At 36.5% G+C, this 13,130-nt stretch overlaps 1 non-coding gene and 1 pseudogene across 1 annotated transcript; both read right to left on the bottom strand.

Annotated features, from left to right (window-relative positions):
- Positions 1–1,666: 1,666 nt before the first annotated feature.
- On the bottom strand, positions 1,667–1,755 carry TRNAY-GUA. The gene is given in 2 exon segments: positions 1,667–1,702; positions 1,719–1,755. It is a non-coding gene; the product is annotated as a tRNA-Tyr (tRNA).
- Positions 1,756–4,204: 2,449 nt separating this feature from the next.
- Positions 4,205–5,991, bottom strand: LOC113293049 (annotated as a pseudogene).
- Between the last annotated feature and the right edge of the window lie 7,139 nt (positions 5,992–13,130).

Genomic DNA, 13,130 nt, shown 5'->3' with positions numbered 1-13,130 from the left:
GCAGAATAATATTGATTCACCTAGACATAAAAACAAACGGTTTAAGCTCATGATGATCGTGTGTACTGAATCAACATCAAGAAGAACAAATTAAAATTAGATCCATAAATAAATTCAACAAAAGCATATACTCAAACAAATTGATTGGTAAATTCAAATACTGTTAACATATTCCCAAACCCAATTTCTAACAAACCCTAACTTTATAAACATATAACAGTTACAAAATCAGATGAATAAAGTAGAATATTCATCATGCAATAACATAAACATCAACATTCAACTACAGAATCATCATCAAAACGAAGAAATTATCATAAAAAAGAATAAATCAAAATTAGGGTTTTGATAAAACTAACATGTCTGCAACCTTCTTCTTCTTTTCGTTTTCGTTCATCTTCAAATCAAGCAAACACCCAAGTTAAGTCTCCCAATCACTCTCGATTTCATTTAAAATGGCAGAACAATCATGATCTACAAATCTCTCTCTCAATCGCCACTGCTAAACTGAAACCTAAGAGATAAAAGCGAAAATGAAAGTCTCTCTCTCTCGACAGGTCATAAAGACCAAGGGATAGACTGGGAAATTCGGTAGAGTTTTGACCACGTGTTGACTTGGTTGACCAATAGATATTTGACTTTTGACGGATTCTGTAACTGAGGGGAAGTTTTGAAAAGTTAAAAATAACGGGGGCAACTTTTTAAACCGTAATTTGGAAGTGGGGCAGTTTATCAAAATTCCAAAAATAATAATCATAATACTCATATTAGGCTTGGGCTTTTACGTGCCTTGTTGGACTATTCAAAAAAACATATTTATGCATCATAAGTCATATCCGCTTCAAGGAGCATGGAAAGAGATTAAATTCCTCTCTTATTCTCTCTCCTCTATTTTTCCTCTTCTCTCTAAGAAAAAACTCTTAGTCTCCATTAATCTCTTGCTCAGATTTGGTCATTTTTGGACCAGATCTGAGCAAGATTTCTTTTTCTTTTCAAGTTTTAATCAAATAAAGTAGATTTCTTTTGTTTTTAATGTCATTTGACATATTTCTTCGCTATTTGGAGCGATTTTGTCTTCGCCATTTGGGGCGAGTTTCTCTTCGCTTTGAGGGTGATTTATTCAAACCTTGATCGCTGGTTCGTGACTTGTTATTCTCGATTCAAGAACATCAACAATCCAATACGGTATTGCTTAGAATCTATATTCAATCTACGGGATTCAGGGCATCCGGGTTCGTTTGGATCTACAAGATTTTGGGCAAATAACTCCTTTTTTATAGGAGCATCTCTTATTGAAGAAGAAGAAAATCCGATTAAATGGTCTGAATCGATTCCGGATTATACCATTATCCTTCCCTACTACATTTACAAAAAATGGGTATCTTTACGGTATATGGCTCTTTCTCTTCGCGATGTTTTTGTAATTGCCTTCCCTACTACATTTACAAAAATTGGGTATCTTTACGGTATATGGCTCTTTCTCTTCGCAATATTTTTGTAATTGATATCTTCATTTGTATTAGGGTTTTTTTTATCTTGTACCTTGATGCTTTTGTTATTCTTATAAGCGATCATGTAATCACGTTTTGATTTAAATAAATTGAAATTTGTTGATTGACAAAAAAAAAAAAAAAAAAAGTCTAAAAATGAAAATGCAAACAAAAATTCCGACCTACCGGATTCGAACCAGTGACCTAAGGATTATCTGTTGGCAACAACTACAGTCCTCCGCTCTACCAACTGAGCTAAGGTCGGGTTTGGTGTAAGGTCGACAAATTGTATTATATCATAAGTGTAAATTTTCCAGGGCAAACTTATAAACAGTTCATTCGTTTTTGAAACAGCAACCTACCTAAAAAGAGGAAAAAAACTAAAAATAGAATAATGGAACAAGAATCATGATTGCCTAGTGGCAAAGACTCAGCAAAGATAATTTATGATGATTGAACCTTGACATTGCAGATAAATATACAGGAGCAGCTCAATCAATCAGTTAAGAAACTTAAGGCAAAGATATCTTCACAAAAGAGCTGTAGGCTCTCTCTTTGCCAATACTCCAAGACTGAGTTTGGATCTTTGTACGAATGAATGCTTCTTTGATAATTGTCAAAACCATTATTACACAGAAAAGATCTTAAATTGATGAAAATTGTAAAGAAATGGTTGATTGATTGGTGAACAATTCCACGTGGAATTCCCTTGCCCTTAATTTACAAAAATTGGGACCCAATCATAAAAATAATATGAATGGACCCACAGTTCATTTTGATCGAAAAATACTTTGAAAGAAAGGGTGATGGTTACAGCTGAACAAAGCCTAAAGCTGATATGACCACTGCAGAAGGGCCTGTGTCCCTAAAAGGGTCCACTCCAAGATGTCACTTGAATTCCGTTTAGTTCTTGTGAATAGTTGTGATCATCAGAGCATTAAATTCTGATGGAGTTTTGAAGGAATGACAATTCCGTTAACGGAAAACGTCAAAAACCTAATGGATAATAGGAGTTTTCAAGCATGAGATGATCATATCTAGATTGCGCTCAAAGATTTTCTTTATTATTTGATACGATCGGAGTCTAGGACTCTAGATTGACATATTTGCATGAAAAGACACTTGAATGGAGCGGTGATTGATTGACGAAAATTGTTGACAAATTCATGAAACTTGACCTCGACTGGCTGATTTGATCTTAATTTCCTGCCGACATTACCTGGAAAAAACTCCAAACTTCAACCCAAAATAAATTAAGATTGAGGTTAAGCTGGCATTTCTCAACTTCTTATCATTCGACTCATTCCTTGACTGTGTTCTCGTGTAGACATAGATTATCGTGGGGCATTCATGAAAAGAGAAATCACAATTAGGACCTCAAAAAAATGTCAAGAGGTTGGCGAATTATGAAGCATGAATCATAAACCCTGAGCAAGCACGTAAGGTTACCAAGCTAATTTTTGCTATAATGCATTCGTCAACATGACCGTGACAACACGTAACGGAATTATAAACTTGTATGACAAGCGGAAACTAGGAAACAAAAATGAATAATCAGAAGAAAATTCTATGAGCTACGGTCAATTTCGGAGAAACATTCCATGAATTATGCTAGTAGGCTAGGTCTTGTGAGTTCTGACCTTAACAAGTTGGTCCAGTGAGGAGTAAAAACATAACAATTTATAAAAGGAATATCAGTCTTATTATAAAGGATTTTTTTTGTCCCATATGAAATGATATCAGCCCCTACTAGGACTGGTATGCCTCATTTGAATCGTGAAAAACATGATCTAAAGGTATGGTTCACTCGGAAGGAGGTAACAAAATCATAAATCATAATGTAATAGATATCGAATTTTGGTGAATGTCATCCGGGACCGAGACACTATATTTCGGTGAATATCGACATCTCCAGTAAACATCGAAACTGATATGATCGACGGTATCTCAGCCATCTCGATCGATATTAGCTACACTCACAACAAAAGCCGATAATGACTAGCATGAAGCATTTTCTTACTTTTCGATTTTTCATTTTTTTTTTTTTTTGTAATTTTTTTCCACAAATTTTACATGACATACATTGTAGCCTTTGTGAATGTATGGTCTTATCACAAGACCATACCGTCTTTTCTTATTCTTGCACTAATTAATTCATGTTTTAGTTGAACATGCATCATTTCCCCTTTTGACAAAATCTAACCAAGATAAACTTATACGGCAATCTTAATTTTAAAGTATGCGGCATTGCCGTTTTTGAAAGTTGGGTTTCACAAACTCTGTTTCTTTCAACTTTGAAACCTTACAAGCGCGTTCTGTGTATAGTTCTTTGAAGCAGCTTGTAAAATAAAACCAGAAGACGCGAATTTAGACACTGGCCGAAAGCAAGTGGACCTCACGCGCATATCAAAGCTCTATTCTTTAACATGTTCTGTCAAGTAGCTTTCCACAACAAGCGGTGTTGATAAATCAGCTATTCACTCGCTCTATTCTCATCATCCGTAGATTCCATGCTCATCATTTTGTGTCAAGAATCTCTATCGAACTGAGAATTTGCGACGGAATCTTTAGCAAATGGTTAAACGTCGTCTCAGAGTACGATGAGTTTTAGATTCAGATTATATGTATCTACGCACTAAAAACACTTTTTATTGTGTACACTCACCTTAGACTTTGACAGAAAGATGAAAAATAAACTCAATTCCAATGTCTTTTCTCATTCAAATTTGGAAACATGATAATAAGTAACAAAAACAAAATGTAAATCTCAACTATTGCTGAGAAAACTGAATGCATTCAGCGGTTCAGCCCTTGTTTCTTGAATTTCTCTGTCTTCTCTTTGGGGAAACTAGATAGATGCTCAACACTTCTTTTACTACTGTTTACATACACTTGGAAACGTAGCCACTTAATTGAAAGATGAGTAGATTATTAAGAGAGTACAAAACTTAATTAATTATGGCCAAACAAATTAAGCCCTGCACTCGGGTGTAAGAGAATGGTCTCTTTTGTAATCTTTGCAATAGTTATAGACCATGTAGTACCTTTGTGCCCACCTCATGGCCCAAAACTGTTTTCGGCTTAACACACCGGACCTATAAGGAGACGCGGAGACAGGGCGGCACGAGGGTCTTGCATAGGCGGAGCAACCACTTAGTTTGAAATTTGAATACCTTCCGACAAAGGGTTGATACTGATAGTTCGCCTTGTATTTGCCATCTTCAGTGGCCCATGAGGATGCATCGCATATCGATCCATATACCCACATTGGCCTCAAGGGGAATGTATATGCACTTTTCTTCCGGTAACTCCTAATGGGTATGTCATCAACGAAAAATCTGTATCACAAGACCACCATATGATCAGTATTTGAAACTGTAAGCATGAGTCATTAAGTTTAGTGTTTCTAGAAAAATCTACTGTTCAAAGCGATTGGTTATGTTCACCCAGTTTGAACATGGTGATCATACTATGAGACCCCATTTTACTATTCATAGCAAGAAAATGAATCAGTGAGCAATAAAAAGTTGGATCATTATTAATTATAGGTCCTATAGACTTAACCTAATGTATACTATGTTTTGCTAAAATGTCATTATCACATTTGATGAATTATACTCGATCACGTACATAATCTCCTTGGGACTCCAGAGTATGGCATAGTTATGGAAATTTGCAGTTGGATCAAACCAGAGATGAAACTTCATTTCTCTTCCTATAATCTTCCCATACCCACTTCCTTGAATGTACACATTTGTCTGTAACGTATACGGTTTCCCCGGTGTTGTCCCAAGAAACTCGATATCAACTTCGTCGTGATGCCCCGGATGAACTTCACTGTTCGAAAGCTGGAAACAAAAAAAGGAAAGGAAAAGAAGTACAGAAACGATTGATTGAGTTGTTAAATTCCTAGACGGACATAATGCTAATAATCAATACGTATTATGCATGATGGATTTTCAAATCTTACGTAGAAGGATGTTATGACTCCTGCAGTGTAACCAGGTTGGAGTTTGATTGCAGTACTGAAGTACCCGGATGGCTGAATCGACTTAAACCCACTTCCTGTTTCGGTGTACTATGATGAGTAATATGACATTAAAACAAACATACCATTGTTGATCAAGAAAATCGAATAACTTACCAGTGTTGCTGTCAAGCCAAATAGTCAAAGATTTTTGGTCTACTCTTTGATGTTGAGGACCCCATAGATTTCTATATCCATGATAAAAATCAATGGTCTTGAATTTGTAACTTGGATACTAACCAGGAGACGGTATAGCACTCTTTGATGAAGCAGCAGGGAGGATGATCATAACGATTATCAGCACAATAAAGCAGAGAAATATATGATCAGTCATATTGAAAAGAAGGGAAGAAGCTAGCAATTTTTTTGTTTTTGTTTTGGAGGTAGCTTATAAGAGATCAGAAAGAGACGTTATAAAGAAATAAACATAGAATGATTGTAAGCTTAGTTTTTGAGTGAGAGAGAGAGAGAGAGAGAGAGAGAGAGAGGAGAGAAATGGGTAGCTGTTGGAGTAAGGCATATCAGTACGATCGATATTAATAAGGAAGTGGAAAGGACCCACACACTATATAAAGAGAGATGCTGAGATGCAGTGGCAATGAGTTTGGGACTATGCTGTACCAAACTAGTTGGTGGTGCTAATGTAAATTCAGATGAAAACATATATTTGAAAGAAAAAAAAAAAAGAAGAAAGGCCGATCTCCTGTATAAAATGCAGCCATCATTAACTTATTGGTTTGACTTAATAATTGTTGGAGACACTTACTTGGTTTTTCCCTTGGAGAGAACTGTGTATGTTAAGCAATTGGTTCTGAAACCATGTTCAGGTTCTCTAAACAGTGTAAATCTGGGGAAGCCTCAGAAAAAATTGGTGATTTCATGCTAACTACCTTAAAAGAGTTCTAGTTACATGGTCCATAACAAGTAGTTACTTGATGATTTTGAAATCCTAGCTCCGCCCTATGCAAGTTGTTTAACAGGGACAAATTCAACTATTCTCTTCACGCGAACGGCTGTTGTTTTTATTAGCCCAAACTATTGAGACTTGAGAGCATTGCCGCCTTCTTCAAGGGGAAAAAATATGGGGTAATTATTAAAGATATAAGTAGATGAGGTCTCTTTAATGTTGTGTTCAAAAACTTCTTATCAGAAGAAACTCTCTTGCTTCTTTGAATGTATGTGTTTGGGGAATTTGATTTTTGCCCAAGCAATTTTCCAACATTGAAAGCTATGTACAATTTTGTCGAATCATTAAAAGCATTGTGTTACTTTTTCCTCCTTTCTTTCATTTTTTTTGGTTAGAATTACAATGGATTGCTGATTACCCATGTGACTTCGCTTTTTTCACCTCGGGCCGTAATTCGGGTTCAGGTATCAGCAGGGTCCGTAGACTCCGTACACTGTCTTGAGTGGATTGCAGACCATCCTTGTGAATGATTCCTTTCATCCTTAAGTATTAATTCAGGTATGAACTGAGAAGGAGAGTACGACATGGACCATCGTCATACATTGTTGAGAAAACCATACAGATGAATACCCATTACTACAGCTTGAGTCTTAGATTTGTAGAATCCAGAATTCTAGATCGAGTTCTTGTGGGTGCCAAGATGTAACAGGATGTGTTATTCTACTTCCAGAATTTCTCATAATTGTGAGAGATATTAAAAAGGGAATTAGACGGTGATTATTTTCTAGGTTCGTATTAACTTGAACGAAACAGGATGTGTCGGTTGTAGCGTTAGAAGTCCGACATTCAAACCAAGAATGACTGCAGAGGACGATATATGTACCTCATTGTACAAAAATCCACAGCTATATACGTTTGAATTTAAGAAGGATCGAGTGACACTATCTGTATTTATGACAAGATTATTTTTCAGTTCGCTAGTTTTTTTTTTTTTGATCATCAAACAACAAGTATTTCATTCCACAAGAAACGTTTACATGATGGTTTTAAAGAGAAACAAGTACATCATAACATGAAATAAATACAAAACAAGATACAAAACGTAAATAAATCGCGAATAGAAAGAGCCACAACACATGTCCCTTTTTGTTTTGATCGATAACACACACATCCGTACTCCCTATATAATTTTTTTTTAAAGTTCATAAGGGTGATTTTTGATGATTTTTTTTCCTCATTAAGAGCGTCTACGTTAGAAAGTAAAAATAGATTGAAAAACAAATATCATAGGATTTTTCAAAGTGTTGGTTACCCTTATCTCATGATTACAATATGAAATATTGATATCACCCGACATATTGTTGATCTTAGAAACAGAAAGGGAAAAAATAACTGAATTTGAAAACGAAAAGTCTAAGTCAATAGCAGGGTCAATGTAGCTCGGCAATCTAATCCATTATTTTTTTATGCTTCCTCATATTTTTGTTTTCTTGGCCAAGATATCTACAACCCATTGTACTTTCTATAGTTGAACGAAGTACCTAAAAAGTTGTCACATGAATGTAGATTCTTCATTGTTTTAGTAACTACCGCCTGATTTCTCCAGTAAACATTGCTTGCTTTAGCCTGAGCATAAAGGATTATTCTTTTGCAGTCGCCCTTTCACCTATAAGTGCTTTAAGTCCATACTTATTGCCCAAGGGCCAAGATGTTGTTTCTAGCTGGCTCAAAGCTTTTTCTTCTTCTGCACTGGATTTTTTGATGGTTCCAGATCAATAGCAAGGATAGTGTAGCTTGGTATTCTAACCTATTGTTTTTTATGGATTCCACTTTTTCTTGCTTTCTTGGCCAAAAGATCTGCAACCCACTACACCTTCTATTGTTAAACAAAGTACCCAAAAAAATTATCACAGGAATGTAGAATCTTCATTGTTTCAGCTACTATCGCCTGATTTATCTGGTAAACATTATTTGCTTTGTCATAAGCATAAAGGATTATTCTTTGGCAGTCGTCTTCTACCTAAAAGTGATCTAAGACCATAATTTTTACCTAAGATGTTGTTTCTAGCAAGCTCAAAGCTTCCTCTTCTTCTGCATTGAAGGCTTTGTTGCTTCCAGCTCTAGCTTGGACAGTTGCACCTGAGTCAGGACATAAAATTAAACCATATCCAACAATAGATGAAGAATCAATCCAAGAAGCATCAAAATTCACTTTGGATTGATTAGATAAAACTTTTGTCCATTCTTATTTAGTAAAGGTTATTGTTTCTCTTCGAAATCCAGAGTCATTGTTTACTCTGCTTTATAAGTTATCATTAATAGTTATCTCGAGTGAAGACCAGAATTCCAAATGTCTCTGAATTGCTAAAGCAAGTTGCATACTTGTGGTTGATTTGGAATGAAAGACTCTAAGACATTATTCCTTCCAAATTAACCAGCATTTGTAGCCATTATTTCTATGTTGTTCTTTTTACAATTTCCTGCAGTCCAGTTTGAGTACATTGAAGCAAAGGAAAACTCTCTATCAAAACTGAGATTCAAACCTGCAAGAGGAGGTAGAATCTAAAATTGCGGGGTACCAAAATACACCACCAACTTTTTCTTAGGAAACATGTATGGACTGAACTCAAATACAATTATGAAAGTTGCAACTTAATTAATCTCAATCAGGAATTATATTAAGAGTTTATATCTCTTTCTCTCACAATCAATATATATACGGAAACAAGTCTGTGAACCTGATTATACCGTGAGAGTTCTTGGACAATTCCAAAGATCAATATCCAAGATCAATCAAGTCGTATCCAACAATTACGATGGACGTATCTACTTTGATTGATTTACATATAACCTGTGATATTTTAATTACAAAGATAAACAATATAATGCAGAAAAATAAATAACAAAGACACCAGAAATTTTGTTAACGAGGAAACCGCAAATGTAGGAAAACCCCGCGACCTTGTCCAGATTTGAACACCAAACTGTATTAAGCCACTACAGACTCTATCCTACTATCAATACTTTGGACTGGAATGTAGTTGAGACTGAATCCACCATCATAGTAATTCAGTTATAATCGTGCTCCTTACGCCTCTTGAATCTCGCAAGACTCTGCGCAATTGATTCACTTAGCTGACGTTCTTTACAGCCTAAGAGCTGCTTCAACTTAATTGAAGACTTTAAACCAATCTTCCTCCCACGGATAAGCCTATATGTGATTTCCGTTTTGATCAAAAGATCAAGGTGAGATAGGAAACCGTCTGCAATAGACAAGGTCTAGCAAACCCCAAAATGCGGCACTTACAACTCCCGAAAGGCAACCTAGGTTATTATTCAGCTCACAAGTAAAACCTACTCCGGTGTCAACAAAAAATCGTTATAGAGGAATATAATTGTGGAATCACAAAGTCTAAGACGAAAAAAATTTGTGATTTCTATCTATCTTGCCTGGTCGGAGTGAGACTCAATAATCACTAGCAAGATCAGGATACACGGACTATCAAGAAAAAGATATTTGGACCTGGCTTCACGAATCCCTAAGCGAAGTCTTTTTAGTCGCTAAACCTAAAAAGGTTTAAAGGAGACAACAAATCTAGTTTACAACTAGGACACACGGGAAAAGTGTCAGGGATTCAAAGATCTCGGTTACTTGAGGTTCTCCTTATATAGTCTTTCAAAATGAACGGGTTCTTTAGATTTAAGCTAAGGTAGCTTTGGAATCAAGCAATCAATAATCACCATTAGATAAATCTTTGATTTGAGATTAACATAACAAAATATACACGCTGGTTGGGATAAACTGTAACCGAACCATGTATAATGACTAGTTCATGAAAGGTTAGCTGAAACTAGCCAGACAAACTATAAGCTTAACCATTTTCATATAATACTTTAACATTTTAATCTTGAGTCACAACCATAGGTGATAAAGTGATCAAATATGTCTAGATGTGTTTCTAAAGAGTTGTTCAAATGCCGATTATCGTATAGAAATAATTCAGATGCATATGAAAATATTCAGTAAGTACGTGTACTTACTTTATATCTCGTGAGTTATTTTGTCATGGTACGTGTACCGGGTTTGTATACCCTTAAGACAAAACATGTTCAGGTGTCTACATAACTTTTTCGGTATGCATACTAGGTATGTGTACCATCCTGAGTTCACGAATCAACATACTTTTTTAAGTTTGCATACTCGACATGTGTACCAAAAGTCGTTGCCGAACTATAGCTACGCCGTCACGTGTACTGGGTACATGTACTACGACTCCGGAACTATAACATTTGTGCCAGTATGTAAGCTGGTACGTGTACTGTCCTGTATCCAGATTTACCGTAGATTTATATCTCTCTAATAATCAATTTAAAACATCCATCAATAACACATATCATTGTTTCAGGTTATTTTCAAATGATTAACTTGAATCACGATTAGGTCATAAACAATAAATTGTTTTTAACCAAATTCATCAAGTATGAACAAATGTTCTTAAGCTTAGTCAATATATTTCGAGAATAATTAACAAGATAAAATTAACTTAAAAATTTTGTTGTGCGTGTAAAGTCCACTTTAGTCATCCGACTTAGTCTCATATATAGAAAGGTGGAAACTTGAGTAATAGGTGGTTCAGTCTTCACTTAACTTTTGTTGATGAAGTTCTCCAAAAGCTTCGGTTTATCTTCTTTTTCAAACAGTAGAACACAGTGATGTCCGGTACTCAACTATACACTTTTATCCTAATCGGAGACTTGACTAAGTGTGGATTAGAAATCAAGATATAGTTTTGATCAACTAAATTTGACAATAAGCTTGAGATAGCAACACTTGTGAGTTCGACCGAGAAATGCTATAACAGAATCCAATCAGACTTGGCCTAAGGAAAATCAAAGAACAAATGTTTAATCGATTCACACCAATGTTCATTGAAAAAGAATTTCATATCCATATATTTTATATATTGACCCAATTTCTTCCTAACATGTGGAACATTATGAATACATTTCCACAAAAGGATTTTAATTCTCTGAGATACATTTAGTTTCCAGAAAGATGTATTTTTAGACTTAGCGGTATCTATATTAGGGTTTCAAAACTTCTGATACATCGATTTTACTGAAAATTCCCCGTATTTGGTTTATAACCATCCTAGTTTATCATGTTTTATCATGCCATTTTTAACACTAAATATTCTAGCACCGAGAATTTTTTCTACAATAATTTCTGGGAAGTTATTCCTAACTCCCCTTTCATTCCAGTTCTGTGTATTTGGGTCTAACAACTCAAATACAAGTGTTAAATAATTTAGTTGGTGTTTAAGGGTGAAAACAGTTTCTGCTGGTTTCGGTAATTTCGTGTGATGTGGGTGAGAAACAAATCTAAACCCTGAACAATGTACTGCAAGGGAGTACTTTAGATTCGAGAGATCAATCTGTACAAGTCCGGCCTAAACCAAGAAATGGTCGTTCCAGACTTGCTTCGGTCACAAAGTGGAGGAGAAAGGTTGGTTTTGGGGAGGGAAGCGAAGAGAGTGTTGAGACCAGAATAGTTGATTCTGGAAGAGTATTTGTTTTGTGACTTGTATCAGAAAGTGGGAAGCTAACAGATGGGAAAGCTAGCAAACGTTTTCTGATTGTTGTATGCTCCTGACCAGAACTTATTGTTCGGTAGAAATAGGTAATGCCTATTTATACAAGTCGAAGTGAAACGTACTCTGATCTCATTAAGAAATGGAAAACGGGTGAGTAAATGGGAGGAGGTGGTAACCGGTAACGCTTGGAATTGATGTTCCATAAAAGAAAGTGTTTCACCGTTACTCCCTGTATTTACTAACCACCTCATCCTTATGACACTTTCTAATAACGAACGTAGTGTACACCGCACGCTGTAAACCGCCAAACCAATACCCAATGAGCATCCCCCAGTTTGTGACATGTGTTGATGTCTCGAGTGTTTTCGTGGAAAACATGTAGCATGTTGTTGTTGTCTGGCAAGTTGAGCTTGGGAGACTTGTCGGCTCGGTGGTGACCTTCAACGGTCGAGATTTTGCATCTTAAGAGGAAGGTAGCCGTTGATTATTGCAGCCTTTCGTTTGGTAGCCAGTGGCATGAAAATATGATCAGTATGGCTTTAATATGTCCCAGTTTAGGCGCGACCAAAATTTATGGTTTTTGATTTGTTTAGGCACGACCAAACTATGGCCAAAGGTTGCCATGCGTTAGCTGGTAACCTTGGACGGCTAAGATCTGCATCTTAGATGAAAAAGTGGTCGTTGATTGTTGCAGGCCTTCGTTTTGGTAGCCGCACAGGGAAGGCCAGCATGGTATGGCGCGGAAAGGTGGTTGGCATGCCATTGGCACATGTGGCATGGCATGCCTTGGCGTGGTTTGGCGTGGCCAAAACTAGGGTTTTGGGCCAAATGTTACCATGGATTGTTTGGCGACCTTGGACGGCTAGGATTTGCATCTAGGATGGAAGGGTGTCCATTGATCGTCGCACGCCTTCGTTTTGGTAGCCGCATGGGGAAGGCCGGCATGGTATGGCGCTGCAAGGTGGTTGGCATTCCATTGGCACATGTGGCATGGCATGCCTTGGCGCGGTTTGGCGTGTCCAAAACTAGGATTTTGGGCAAAAGGTTACCATGCGTTGTTTGGCGACCTTGGACGGATATGATTTGCATCTAGGATGGAAGGGTGGTAGTTG

The sequence above is a fragment of the Papaver somniferum genome, chromosome 7 (assembly GCF_003573695.1).
Source record: "Papaver somniferum cultivar HN1 chromosome 7, ASM357369v1, whole genome shotgun sequence".
Classification (NCBI taxonomy): Eukaryota; Viridiplantae; Streptophyta; class Magnoliopsida; order Ranunculales; family Papaveraceae; genus Papaver; species Papaver somniferum.
The sequence above is the reverse complement of the archived record's forward strand: the minus strand, read 5'-3'. Positions and strand labels throughout refer to the sequence as shown.